Source organism: Giraffa tippelskirchi, chromosome 5 (assembly GCF_054371585.1).
Source record: "Giraffa tippelskirchi isolate mGirTip1 chromosome 5, T2T-mGirTip1v1.2.pri, whole genome shotgun sequence".
Classification (NCBI taxonomy): Eukaryota; Metazoa; Chordata; class Mammalia; order Artiodactyla; family Giraffidae; genus Giraffa; species Giraffa tippelskirchi.
The window spans coordinates 104,945,593-104,959,731 of record NC_137279.1 but is presented as its reverse complement, the minus strand read 5'-3'; the positions used below and the strand labels follow the sequence as shown (position 1 = coordinate 104,959,731).

Sequence of the window (14,139 nt, the reverse complement as noted above, 5' to 3'; positions counted from 1 at the left end):
TTTCAAACCCAGCACTCACCAACCCAGATTTCTGCGTGTTTCCTGCCAGTACCCGAGCTGCTGCAGAAAAGCATACCATAATCTTGTGACTGGGCCCCAGTGCCTCTCAATTGGAAATGGCTTGGCTCCCTAGAGGGTACTTGGAAATTTTGTGGGGAACATTTTATTATTACAATCAATGATGTAGGTATTACTTAGGGCCAGGGATGCCAGATGCTGAGAAACATGCATTCCCAAAAGGCTAATTGTATCTCCACTGAAAAACACTGCTGCTGCTAAGTCACCTCAGTCGTGTCCTACTCTGTGTGACCCCATAGACGGCAGCCCACCAGGCTCCTCTGTCCATGGGATTTTCCAGGCGAGAGGACTGGAGTGGGGTACCATTGCCTTCTCCGCTGAAAAACACTGCTGCTGCTGCTGCTAAGTCGCTTCAGTCGTGTCCGACTCTGTGCGATCCCATGGACTGCAGCACATAAGGCCTTCCTGTCCATCACCAACTCTTTCCATACATTTCACCATCTCCTCCCTTCTCCCCATGTCCATAAGTCTATTCTCTATGTCTGTTTCTCCATTGCTGCCCTGTAAATAAATTCTTCAGCACCATTTTTCTAGATTCCATATATGTGCATTAGACTAAGATATTTATCTTTCTCTTTTGACTCACTTCACTCTGTATAATAGGTTCTAGGTTCATCCACCTCATCAGAACTGACTCAAATGTGTTCCTTTTTATGGCTGAGTAATATGCCATTGTGTATATGTACCACAACTTCTATCTGTTGATGGACATCTAGGTTGCTTCCATGTTCTGCTGCTGCTGCTGCTAAGTTGCTTCAGTCGTGTCTGACTCTGTGCCACCCCATAGACGGCAGCCCACCAGGCTCCCTGGTCCCTGGGATTCTCCAGGCAAGAACACTGGAGTGGGTTGCCATTTCCTTCTCCAATGCATGAAAGTGAAAAGTTACAAAGTGAAGTCGCTCAGTCATGTCCGACTCTTAGCGACCCCATGGACTGCAGCCTACCAGACTCTTCTGTCCATGGGATTTTCCAGGCAAGAGTACTGGAGTGGGGTGCCATTGCCTTCTCCATTATCGTTTGTAGACTTTTTAATGATGGCCATTATGACTGGTGTGAGGTGATATTTCATTGTGGATTTGATTTGCATTTCTCTAATAATGAGCCATGTTGAGCATCTTTCCATGTGTTTGTTGGTCATCTGTGTGTCTACTTTGGAGAAATGTCTGTTTAAGTCTTTTTCCCACTTTTTGATTGGGTTGTTTGTTTTTCTGGCATTGAGTTGTATGAGCTGCTTGTATATTTTGGAAATTAATCCTTTGTCAGTTGCTTCATTTGCTATTATTTTCTCCCATTCTGAGGGTTGTCTTTTCATTTTGCTTATAGTTTCCTTTGTTGTGAAAAAGCTTTTAGGTTTAATCAGGTCCTGCTTGTTTACTTTTGTTTTTATTTCTGTTACTCTAAAAGGTGGGTCATAGAGGATCTTGCTTTGATTTATGTCATTGAGTGTTCTACCTATGTTTTCCTCTAAGAGTTTTATAGTTTCTGGTCTTACATTTAGGTCTTTAATCCATTTTGAGTTTATCTTCATGTATGGTGTTAGGAAGTGTTCTAATTTCATTCTTTTACATGTAGCTGTCCAGTTTTCCCAACACCATTTGTTGAAGAGGCTGTCTTTGACCCATTGTATATTCTTGCCTCCTTTGTCAAAAATAAGGTACCCATAGGTGCATGGGTTTATTTCTGGGCTTTCTGTCTTGTTCCATTGGTCTATATTTCTGTGTTTGTGCCAGTACCATACTGTCTTGATGACTATAGCTTTGTGGTATAATCTGAAGTCAGGAAGATTGACTCCTCCAGCTCCATTCTTCTTTCTCAAGACTGCTTTGGCTATTCGAGGTCTTTTTTGTTTCCATATGAATTGTGAAATTTTTTGTTCTAGTTCTGTGAAAAATGCTATTGTTAATTTGATAAGGAGCACATTGAGTCTGTCCATTGTGTTTGGTAGTATAGTCATTTTCACAATATTGATTCTTCCTACCCATAAACATCTGTTTAGGTCATCTTTGATTTCTTTCATTAGTGTCTTTTAATTTTCTGTGTACAGTTCTTTTGTCTCCTTAGGTAAGTTTATTCTTAGATATTTAATTCCTTTTTGTTGCAATGGTGAATGGGATTGATTCCTTAATTTCTCTTTCTGATTTTTCATTTTTAGTATATAGAAATGCAAGTGATTTCTGTGTATTGATTTTATATCCTGCAACTTTGCTAAATTCACTGATCAGCTGTAGTAATTTTATGATACTATCTTTAGCATTTCTATGAACAGTATCATGTCATCTGCAAACAGTGAGAGCTTTACTTCTTTTCTGATCTGGATTCCTTTTATTTCTTTTTCTCCTCTGATTGCTATAGGACTTCCAGAACTATATTGAATAACAGTGGTGAAAGTGGACACACTTGTCTTGTTCCTGATCTTAGGGGGAATGCTTTCAGTTTTTCACCATTGAGAATAATGTTTGCTGTAGGCGTATCATATATGGCGTTTACGATGTTGAGGTAGGTTCCTTCTATGTCCATTTTTTGAAGAGTTTTAATCATAAATGCGTGCTGAATTTTGTCAAAGGTTTTTTCTGCATCTATTGAGATTATCATATGTTTTAAATCTTTCAATTTGTTAATACAGTGTATCACATTGATTGATTTGTGTATATTGAAGAATCCTTGCATTCCTGGAATAAACCCAACTTGATCATGTTGTATGAGCTTTTTCATGTGTTGCTGAATTTTGTTTGCTAAAATTTTGTTGAGGATTTTTGGATCTATGTTCATCAGTGATATTGGCCTGTAGCTTTCTTTTTCTGTGTTGTCATTGTCTGGTTTTGGTATCAGGGTGATGGTGGCCTCATAGAATGAGTTTGGAAGTGTTCCTTCCTCTGCAATTTTTTGGAAGAGTTTTAGAAGGATAGGCTTAGCTCTTCTCTAAATGTTTGATAGAATTCTCCTGTGAAGCCATCTGGTCTGGGCTTTTGTTTTTTGGGAGATTTTCGATCACAGCTTCAATTTCAGTGCTTATAATTGGGTTGTTCATAATTTCTATTTCTTCCTGGTTCAGTCTTGGAAGATTGAACTTTTCTAAAGATCTGTCCATTTCTTCCAGGTTATCCATTTTACTGCCATATAGTTGGTCACAATAGTCTCTTCTAATCCTTTGTATTTCTGCATTGTCTGTTATAACCTCTCCTTTTTCATTTCTAATTTTGTTGATTTGATTCTTTCTTTTTTTCTTGATGAGTCTGGCTAAAGTTTTGTCAATTTTGTTTATTTTCTCAAAGAACCAGCTTTTAGTTTTATTAATCTTTACTACTGTTTCTTTCATTTCTTTTTCATTTATTTCTGCTTGGATCTTGATGATTTCTTTCCTTCTACTAATTTTGGGGTTTTTTGTTCTTCTTTTTCCAGTTGTTTTAGGTGAACAGTTAGGTTTTCTGTTTGATGTTTTTCTTGTTTCTTGAGGTAGGATTGTATTGCCATAAGCTTCCCTCTTAGGACTGCTTTTGCTGCATCCCATAGGTTTTGAGTTGTCGTGTTTTCATTGTCATTTGTTTCTAGAAATTTTTTGATTTCTCTTTTGATTTCTTCAGTAACCTGTTGGTTATTTAGAAACATGTTGTTTAATCTCCATGTGTTTGTGTTTCTTACACTTTTTTTCTTGTAATTGATATCTAGTCTCATAGTGTTGTGGTCAGAGAAGATGCTTGATATGATTTCAATTTTCTTACATTTACTGAGGTTTGATTTGTGACCCAAGATGTGGTCTTTCCTGGAGACTGTTCCATGTGCACTTGAGAAGGTGTATTCTTCTGCATTTGGATGGAATGTCCTGAAGATATCAATGAGATCCATCTCATCTAATGTATCATTTAAGACTTGTGTTTCCTTATTAATTTTGTTTTGATGATCTGTCCATTGGTGTGAGTGGGGTGTTAAAGTCTCCTACTATTATTATGTTACTGTCAATTTTTCCTTTTATGTCTGTTAGTGCTTGTCTTATGTATTGAGGTGCTTCTTTGTTGGGTGCATAGATATTTACAATTGTTATGTCTTCCTCTTGGGTTGATCCCTTGATCATTATGTAGTGTCCTTCCTTATCTCTTGTAATCTTCTTTATTTTAAGGTCTATTTGGTCTGATATGAGGATGCTATTCCAGCTTTCTTTTGCTTCCCATTTGCATGGAATGTGTTTTTCCATCCTCTCGCTTGCAGTCTGTATGTGTCTTTAGGTCTGAAGTGGGTTTCTTGTAGACAGCATATATATGGGTCTTGTTTTTGTATCCATTCAGCCAGTCTGTGTCTTTTGGTTGGAACATTTAATCCATTTACATTTAAAGTAATTATTGATATATATGTTCCTACTGCATTTTCTTAATTGTTCGGGGTTGATTTTGTAGATTTTTTTTCTTCTCTTACATTTCTTGACTATATAAGTTCCTTTAAGATTTGTTGTAAAGCTGGTTTGGTGGTACTGAATTCTCTTAACTTTTGCTTGTCTGAGAAGATTTTTATTTCTCCATCAATTTTGAATGAGATTCTTGCCGGGTGCAGTAATCTTGGTTGTAGATTTTTTCCATTCAGTACTTTAAATATATCCTGCCATTCCCTTCTGGCCTGCAGAGTTTCTGCTGAAAGATCAGTTGTTAAGTGTATGGGGTTTCCCTTGTATGTTACTTATTTCTCCCTTGCTGCTTTTAATATTCTTTCTTTGTGTTTATTCTTTGTTAGTTTGATTAGTATGTGCCTTGGTGTGTTTCTCCTTGGGCTTATCCTGTATGGGGCTCTTTGTGACGCTTGGACTTGATTGACTATTTCCTTTTCCATGTTGGGGAAATTTTCAACTATAATCTCTTCAAAAATTTTCTCATACCCTTTCTTTTTCTCTTCTTCTGGGACCCCTATAAGTCAAATGTTGGTGCATTTGATATTGTCCCAGAGCTTTCTGAGACTACCCTCAGTTCTTTTCGTTCTTTTTACTTTATTCTGCTCTTCAGAAGTTATTCCCACCATTTTATCTTCCAGCTCACTGATTCGTTCTTCTGCTTCAGATATTCTGCTATTGATTCCTTCTAGAGTATTTTTGATTTCAGTAGTTGTGTTGTCTCTGCATGTTTATTCTTTAATTCTTCTAGGTCTTTTTTAATTGATTCCTGCATTTTCTCTATTTTGTTTTCAAGGTTTTTGACCATTTTTACTATCATTATTCTGAATTCTTTTTCAGGTAGTTTACCTATTTCCTCTTCATTTATTTGGACTTCTGTGTTTCTAGTTTGTTCCTTCATTTGTGTATTATTTCTCTGCCTTTTCATTTTTTTTTTAACTTATTGTGCTTGAGGTCTCCTTTTCCCAGGCTTCAAGTTTGATTTCTTTCTTCCTTTTGGTTTCTGCCCTCCTAAGGTTGGTCCCATGGTTTGTGTAAGCTTTGTATAGGGTGAGATTTGTGCTGAGTTTTTGTTTGTTTGCTTTTCCTCTGATGGGCAAGGCTGAGTGAGGTGGTAATCTCGTCTGCTGATGATTGGGTTTGTATTTTTGTTTTGTTTGTTGTTTAGATGAGGCATACTGCCCAGGGTGCTACAGGTGGTTGGGTGATGCTGGGTCTTATATTCAAGTGGTTTCCTTAGTGTGAGTTCTCACTATTTGACACTCCATAGGTTAGTTCTCTGGTAGTCTAGGGTCTTGGAGTCAGTGCTCCCACTCCCAAGGCTCAGGGCTTGATCTCTGGTCAGGAATAAAGATTCCATAAGAGGTTTGTTATGGCATTAAGTGAGATTAAAACAAATATCCCAAAATGAGAAACCAAAGATGAACCCCAGAAAAATGGCAGTTACAAAATCAGGCAAATAATAATTAAAATAATAGAATATACACATATACATATACACCCATGAGCAGAGTCAAAACAGTCCAACAAAAATAAAGTATAATAGATTGACCTGGTGAACAAAGGAAATAAAAAAATTATATTTACCAGTTAAGAACAAAACTAACTAAAGCACAAACTGGAAAACAAAACTAAAGCAAGGTGCCAAGTGGGAAATAAATCAATGAAAACAAAACTAACAAATATGTTGAGAGGAAAGGAAAGAAAGGAAAGAAAGAAAGAATAGATATGCAAAGTTAAATAGAGGTAGATGAAGAAGATTTATATACATTAAAGATTAACTGCAAGGGGAAAAGAGCAGTAGGAAAGGCAAACAAAGGAATAAAAGTAGAAAAAATATAACAGGTTTAAAAAATTAAAAATTTAAATTATAAAAAAGAGAAAAAAAAAAAGAAGAAAGGAAAAAGAAAAACTCCATAGAACTGCAAAAGCCCAACGTAGATGCAGAGGTTTCTAACAACAATAAAAACTGTGACTGAATATACACATATACATATATACCCATAAGCAAAATCATAACAGTTCAACAAAAATAAAGTACAACAGATTGACCCAGCAAACAAAGGAAACCAAAAACTATATCTACCAGAACAAAACTAACTAAAGCACAAATGGAAAACAAAACTAAAGTAAGGTGCCAGCCAATTGGGGAATAAAGCAATGAAAATAAAACAAACAAATATATTGAGAGGAAAGGAAAGAAAGAAAGAATAGACATACAAAGTTAAATAGAGGTAGATGAAGAAGGTTTATATACATTAAAGATTAACTGCAAGGGGAAAAGAATAGTAGGAAAGGCAAAAAAGGAATAAATGTAGAAAAAAATATAATAGGTTTAAAAAATTAAAAATTAAAATTATAAAAAAACAGAAAAGAAAAAGATGGAAGAAGAAAGAAAAAAGGAAAAATCCACAGAATTGCACAGGCCCAACGTAGAGGCAGAGGTTTGACTGAATATACACATATACACCCATAAGCAAAATCAAAACAGTCCAACAAAAATAAAGTACATTAGATTGACCCGGCAAAAAAAGGGAACCAAAATTCATGTCTACCAGAACAAAACTCACTAAAGCACAAACTGGAAAACAAACTAAAGCAAGGTGCCAATTGGGGAATAGAGCTATGAAAATAAAACTAACAAATATGTTGAGAGGAAAGGAAAGAAAGAAAAGAAAGAAAGAATAGATACGCAAAACTAAATAGAGGTAGATGAAGATTTATATATATTAAAGATTAACTGCAAGGGGAAAAGAACAGTAGGAAAAGCAAACAAAGGAATAAATGTAGAAAAAAATAATAATAGGTTTAAAAAAATTAAAATTAAAAAAAAGAGAAAAAAAGCGGAAAACTCTCCAGAACTGCAAAAGGCCAATGTAGAGGCAGAGGTTTATAACAATAAAAAATGTGACTGAGAAAAAAAAAAAAAGCTCAAAAGCTTAATTAGATTTCATAGTGCCAATAAAATCAACAATTACAACAGAGGGGGGGGATAAAAAGGAAAAAAAAAAATCCAAAAGAATCTAAGAACAAGTGAAAACATAGGAATAATAAATGTTTTTCCTGAGTCACTGCTGTCAGAGTCCTTTCCCTCGCTGGGAGTCACAGTCCAACTCACCTCCCTAGGATTCACTCTAACACTGTGCTCTCTCTGGACCTGCTGTGGGGGCAGCTCAGAGTCTGATCTGCTCTTACTCCTCTGTGTTCTTGCCTCCAATGTCCGTAGCTATCAGAACTAGTGTGTTTTCTTTTGTGGGACCTCTCAATGACCTTTTATATATTCCACAGACACAGAGTCTGCCTAGATGATCATGTGGATTTAATCTGCAGCTTGTACAGCTGGCGGGAGGGTTTTGGGTCTTCTTCCTTAGTTACACTGCCCCCTGGGTTTCAATTGTGGCTTTATTTCCACCTCTGCATGTGGGTCATTCACTGGGGTTTGCTTCTGAGGCTGCCCTGGAGGACTTGGGTTTGCCCCTGTGAGGGCCAGGTGTGGAGGTGGTGCAGCTGCTTGGGTCGCAGGGGTTTCTGGCAGCACCAGGTACTCAGGGGAGTTGGTAGCTAGGGCAGCAAGAAATATAGTGCTCTAGAAGGGTGTGGCAGCCAGTATTGGCCAATACGCTCCAGTATTCTTGCCTGGAGAAGCCCCTGACAGAGAAGCCTGGCAGGCCACAGGCTGCAGGGTCACAAAGAGTCGGACACTGCTGAAGCGTCCCTGCCACAGAGGCGCAAGACTTCTTTTGCCTGTGGCAGCTCTGCCACAGTAAGAGTTGAGCATGAAGGTGGCACAGCTGCTTGGCTTGTGGGGACCCTGGTGGTGCCAAGTGTGCAGGGACATGGACTGCCTCCACTGCAGGAGTTATGGCCCTATCAGAGTCTTTTTTTTTGAGCCTCTTGTAGCTAGTGATCAGAAGGCCTCTTTGGCCATCTTTCTCCATAGCTCCACCTGTTTGGGCACTTAGAGGGCTTTCTTGCCTGGGGTCCTTCTCTGTGGTTCAGCGCATCAGGCACATACAGGGGGCCCCCCTGACTGGGGTCCTACTCTGTAGATAGGCGCGTCAGGCACTTAAAGGAGCACCACAGAGTGCATCAGGCATTTGATGGGCCAGCCTCTCTGTTATTCAGCTGCCAATGCTGGTGTGTTGGGGGAGAGAGGCTATGGTGATGGCTCCACCCCCTATGTGTGACAGCAGTATCTCCTTGTTTCCATGGCTGCCCGACTTTCCTCCACAGTCATTTCCCACCACAATCTCCTCCCTCACAGCCCCTCAATCTGTCTTTCTGCAGTCAACAGCAGCCCTCACCCAGGGATTGCTCCACAATCCCTAAACTCCAGCTCCCAGCCACTTCACGGTCTGGGGTATGTATGGCTGCAGGGAAGGACTGTCTGATTCTCATTCCATTTATGCTGCCACAGATCAGCTTCACTTTCAGCCTTAAATGTTTCTTCTCTGACTTAGACAATTGCCTTGATGTGGGGATTGGACCCCTGCTTCAGTTCCCCCACCCGCCAAGGGTAGGTCCACTAAACTAACACTCCTGTTTTTCTCCTTAGTTCCTTTGCCCTACCGAGTTTTGCATGGGTCTATATATTCTTTTCCGCTGGTCAGGTACTCCTGTCCTCTCTCAGCTGGTGTTCTGCATGTACTTCTGTGTCTGAAGGTGTGTTCCTGTTGTATCTGTGGAGAGAGATGTACTCCACATCCACCTACTCCTCCGCCATCTTGTCCTAAACCTCCCATATTTCTTATTCAATAGAAAAAACCAGAAGAGTTCAGGAAAAAACTTCCACATGCTCTTGATATCTGCCAATATATCTACATATACACTCATACACTCAGTGTCCCCTATTTTCACTATGGGTAAACTGTTCAGGCCATTTTCTAAGTCCTTTCTTCAAATACTGGATTCCATCCCCCCTTACTCAACAACTTCCCTCCTGCAATCATTATATCATCAATTTTCCCCTCTCTGCTCTACTTAGTCCCATCAGGACATAAATAATCCATATAATTTCATAACCATCAAATATTTTCCCCTGACACCATGTTCCCTTCTACATTTTAGAAGGTAGTAAATTGCAGGGAGTCAGGTGACCTGGCTCTGCCACCATCTCACCTTGGGTGGTTGAACTCTGGCACACCTCAGTTTTCCCATCTATACAACGAAAGGGTGATACTAGTTCATCTCTAAGGCCCCTTCCCTGGTTAACATTTGACATCTATGACATGTCACCTTACAATGTATATATCCTCGGCAAGGCACCGAGGAAAGTCAAGTTGCTTAAGAAAGCTGTCAGGTTCAAGAAGCACCACAAGAAGGGCAGGGATGGGTAAGAAACACACTTTTCCCCCTGAGAAAATGTTGGGGGACCTAGACAAGAACACAGTGATCCTAACTCCACCACATAAGAGATGGAGAAGATCCGGATGAGACTCGGCTCAAACATGTGAAGATAAAGGAAATACTGGTAAGAAGATGAGGCTGCAAAAATAGGCTAGAGTCACATTGTTGGGATCTTGAGGTTTGGATGAAAAGTTTGTATCCTTTACAGGCCACATAGAAACTAACACTGGGAAACTAAAGATGATGGAAACAAATAAATGTTGCAATTTAGCTTGAGTCCTACAGTCCTACCTTCATCCTAAAATTGTGTAACTAAGGTTCTGGTCTCCAATGGAGTGAATGGGGCTGGAATAGAGAGAAAATCATTTGATTAATTTGGTCAAAAGACATTGTTTGGAAATTATAAACAGAGAATAAATAAGTAGCCCCCAAATATTATTAAAGAATTTTTCTGATTACTACTATACATTGAAGTCTGGCATCCAATCTCTCCAAATCAAAAACATTCAAGTCACCACAGGAGAATACCCATTTCTTGTTTCATACTGGGACATGCTGTTATTTGTGGGGTGGCCAAGACAAGTCTTGTTATAGGAAGGGCAGTTGTTTAATGATATGATAAACTCAGTTCTAAGGTCAAATATACATTCCCATTCAATTGCTAACATATTCTTCTTTGTTTTGTATAAAGCTCAACATTAAACGCTTCAATGCCTAAGAACCTTTAACACTGATGCCAGTTGCAAGGTTCATAAAGCTGTCTGAGGAGCACGAGAGCCTGAATTCCCATCAACCTTACCACCGTTCACAGGGTGTCCTTAGGGAACGACCTGACTCTCACTGTTAGTTGGAAAATTGGAAACTTGGGGACTTCAATACTAGGTTCAAATCCTGGCCCTTCTACTGATGTGACTCAGAGCCCTAATTCTCATTGTGCCTCAATTTCCTCATCTGTAGAGTGGGGATAATAACTAGCTTCACAGGATTCTTGGGAGAATTAAATGTGTTCATACATAGAATAACCCTTGGCACATAAGGGATTATACATACTGACTGTTATTATTACTCACTTCACCATGATATTTCAGCTTCTCTGAGGATATCACTGCTTACTGAAGATTTTGAATACAAAAGGCAAGAACACAGTTTCAGTAAACTCAAATGACTGAGAAACAGAATTCAGGATGCTCAGAAATGTGACTTTATACTTCCACTTCTTCTAGACTCACTGGTGTGTATCCTATGATCAGAGACCTCTGGAAAGAAAGAAAGAAGTTCTGTGAGAATTTTTCCTTTGAGCTAGTCACAGTAATCCTCGAAAATAGCATGTTCTTCAGGAAAACTCTTCCCCTCACCCACCATGTAACCCATTTCCATCTGCCTTTTTCAATGTCTTGTTAGTTCCTTTCCCTTTTTTTCCTTTGATTGGTTCACTGATGCCAGTTTCTCTTTCCTTCCCTTCACAGCCCATTTTTTATGTGTGTTTATGCACATATGGGGGGGGCGCTTTCCCAATGGCTCAGTGGTAAAGAATCTGCCTGCAATTTCAGGTGACACAGGAGATGCAGGTTCGATCCCTGGGAACCTGGAAATGGCAACCCACTCCAATATACTTGCCTGAACAATCCCATGGACAAAGGAGCCTGGCAGGCTACAGTCCAAAGTGTCACAAAGAATAAGAATAACAGAGCAAATGTGCCAGAGGTCAAAGCCTGAGAACTTGGGTCAGAATATCTGTGTCTCTCATAAGAGGTTTTTAAGAGAATGCAGAGCTTCTTGGTTTACACAATGAAAGATAGTGTTTTGGGAACCATGTAGGAGACTTTCAACAGCAAAATTTCCTCTGGAAAATATAGAGAACATGAATTTTCTATTCCTGTGTGTTTTCCTCACACTTGGAGGAAAGAGAGTTAAAATTTCAACTCATGAGTGCCCATGCAGATGCTCTTAAGACAAGGTAAAAATGCAGTTGAGTTCAACATACTCTCAGATCTGACCCTCTGGAAAATCTCTGCAAGGTCACAGCTCACTAGTACCATGACTAAACAAGGACATCCTATATAGTGTGATTACTATGGAGTATCTCCGGAACAGCCTCAAATGCAAATAAAGTTCTAGTCTCCAAAAATGCTCACTTGCAACTGTCATATCCTAGAGTCCCAAATGTTTATAAGAAGGAAAGTACTAAAATTTTAAGACGTGAAAGTACAATATATTCTTCTTGTCCATAGGTCACCCAGAACAAAGATCAGGACTGACAGTTCTCTGCTGGAATGTGTTTATTTTCAAGCCTTCACAGCAAAGTGGGATTCTTTAAATAAGATAGCAATAATTTGGTGAGGAGATGGCCAGTTCTCTTGGCCTTTACCACTGAATGTAACATTCTTGTCTGCTCCCACTCATTCCATGACGTATCTGCTTGAGGAATCTTGACATTTTCATCACTTCTTTTCTGTGTCTTCAGGTTGGTTGCCAGCCCTTGCTAACACAGCAGCAGGATGTAATTGTTGGTCAAAACTTACAGAACTTCATGAACTGCTTCTGTTGCACTGTGTTCTTTTCAGGCATTTGCTTTGGCAAAGTCCTTGCATTTATTGTATTAGACTTAAGTGGCCAGAGGTCATTGCTGAAAGATATAATTCTAGTAGATCCTTACAGTATCCAGAGTCATAAGGTTGGCACTGAATTTATAAAGGATGCGACGATGATTCTTTACTAGTTGTATATTGTGCTTTTCCATTCACAGTTTATCTTCAGCTACATTTTGAGGTGATGAAGTATAATTATAAGAAGACAATAAGCTTAGAGACAAAGGCCAGATAGATTAAAAAAAAACTGAGAGGTTGGAGTTCAAACCCAGGTCTTCTAAGTTCAGAGCCCATGTTCTTTCTGCGAAATTCTACCAAGTTAAGTGCTATAAACAAGGAAGACAAGAAGAAAAGGAATCTTCAGATCTTAAAACATAGGATACTATTAAGCCTTTATAAATAGGGGCAGGCTCTCTTTCACCAAAGAATGCACTGTTGGTGAAAACATATCCATCCTTTATGTCTTTACAAATAACTCCTGCAAAACCAAAAGTCATTTAGATATTTAAGCAGAGCAAGACATTGATTTTCCTGCCTCTTCTTCTTCCTACCTTCTCCACCCCCCAGTTAAAATGCATGGCTTTGTAGATACATGCCTAATTGTTTTTCATGATAGTATTACAGTATAAAGCAAAAAAAAAAAAAAAAAAAAACACAAAACATAAAAATGGGTGTGAAACTGTTAAATACTGCCCATATCCCTGGCAAGAAGTAGGATATTTTTAAAATGTGTTGTATGGGGCTTCCTGGATAGTTCACTGGTGAAGACTCTATCCACTTAAGGGGGAATGGCTTCAATCCCTGGTTGAGGAACTATGATCTCATATACAAGGCAGCCAAATAAATCAATAGGACACGAGTTTGAGCAAACTCTGGGAGATGGTGAAGGACGGGGAAGCCTGGCGTGCTACAGTTCATGGGGTTGCAAAGAGTTGGACATGACTTAGCAACTGAACAAAACAAAAGAAACTCTCTGTATAAAAAAAATAAAATAAAATGTGGTGTAGTCAAGGAGTACATATTTATATTGTCATAGCCAGATGTAACTATAAAGGGCAGGGCTTCTGATTACTGTGAGAATCCAAAGTGGCACTTAGCTCAGTGTCAGTGAGAAAATTACTTGGTGCCAGTGTTGCGCTCAGCGCTGTAGATACCGGGGTGTTTAAAACAGGTCCTGCACGGTTTCCCCTGCTGGAGGGTATAGCTAGATGGGAAGCTGTTGTCTTTTGCCAAAACCTACATGGAAGGTTAACACAGTTCCTTTCATTACTGCAGCAATATGAAGAAAACATTTTGTGGCAGGCAGCATCCAGAGGTTTATTTGCAGAATTGATGAAACTTGGCAAATCTGAATACCATAAAGGTTTCCCAAGTTGCCAACAGGTAGAGAGATGACTGCAGTGACAGAAATACAGCTGCTAAAGATCTTACATTTACAAGCTTGAACCTAGAGAAACTGCTCATAGTGACAAGTAACTCTCTGAAATCTGTCGCTATGTGAAAGGAAGGTCACCAGTCTTTAACAGACCCCCTGGATACTACAAGCATATGCATGATGCAGACCAGCAGAATCTAAATAAAAACAGGACTCTCAAGAATCAGGTATCGGCCTCCTAATGATGACATTCTGCTGGAAGAAGAAAGCGTTATCAGGGACTGAATCATCATAAATGGGGAGTTGGTGGCTCCCCTTCTGAGGATGGGCATGTGATCCCCAAACACATTCAAAGGATAGATGCTAGTATTTAAAGAAAG

At 39.2% G+C, this 14,139-nt stretch overlaps 1 protein-coding gene across 1 annotated transcript in view; it reads right to left on the bottom strand.

Moving 5' to 3' along the window:
• GDAP2 (ganglioside induced differentiation associated protein 2) overlaps window positions 1–14,139 on the bottom strand; it is a 99,983-nt gene that overhangs the window by 7,552 nt on the left and 78,292 nt on the right. Inside the window, exons 15-16 of the transcript XR_014054595.1 lie at window positions 10,867–11,052; window positions 10,088–10,141 (exon numbers count right to left, since the gene is read on the bottom strand). The gene's annotated coding sequence lies outside the window, so the exon portion shown is untranslated. The remainder of the gene's footprint in view (window positions 1–10,087; window positions 10,142–10,866; window positions 11,053–14,139) is intronic.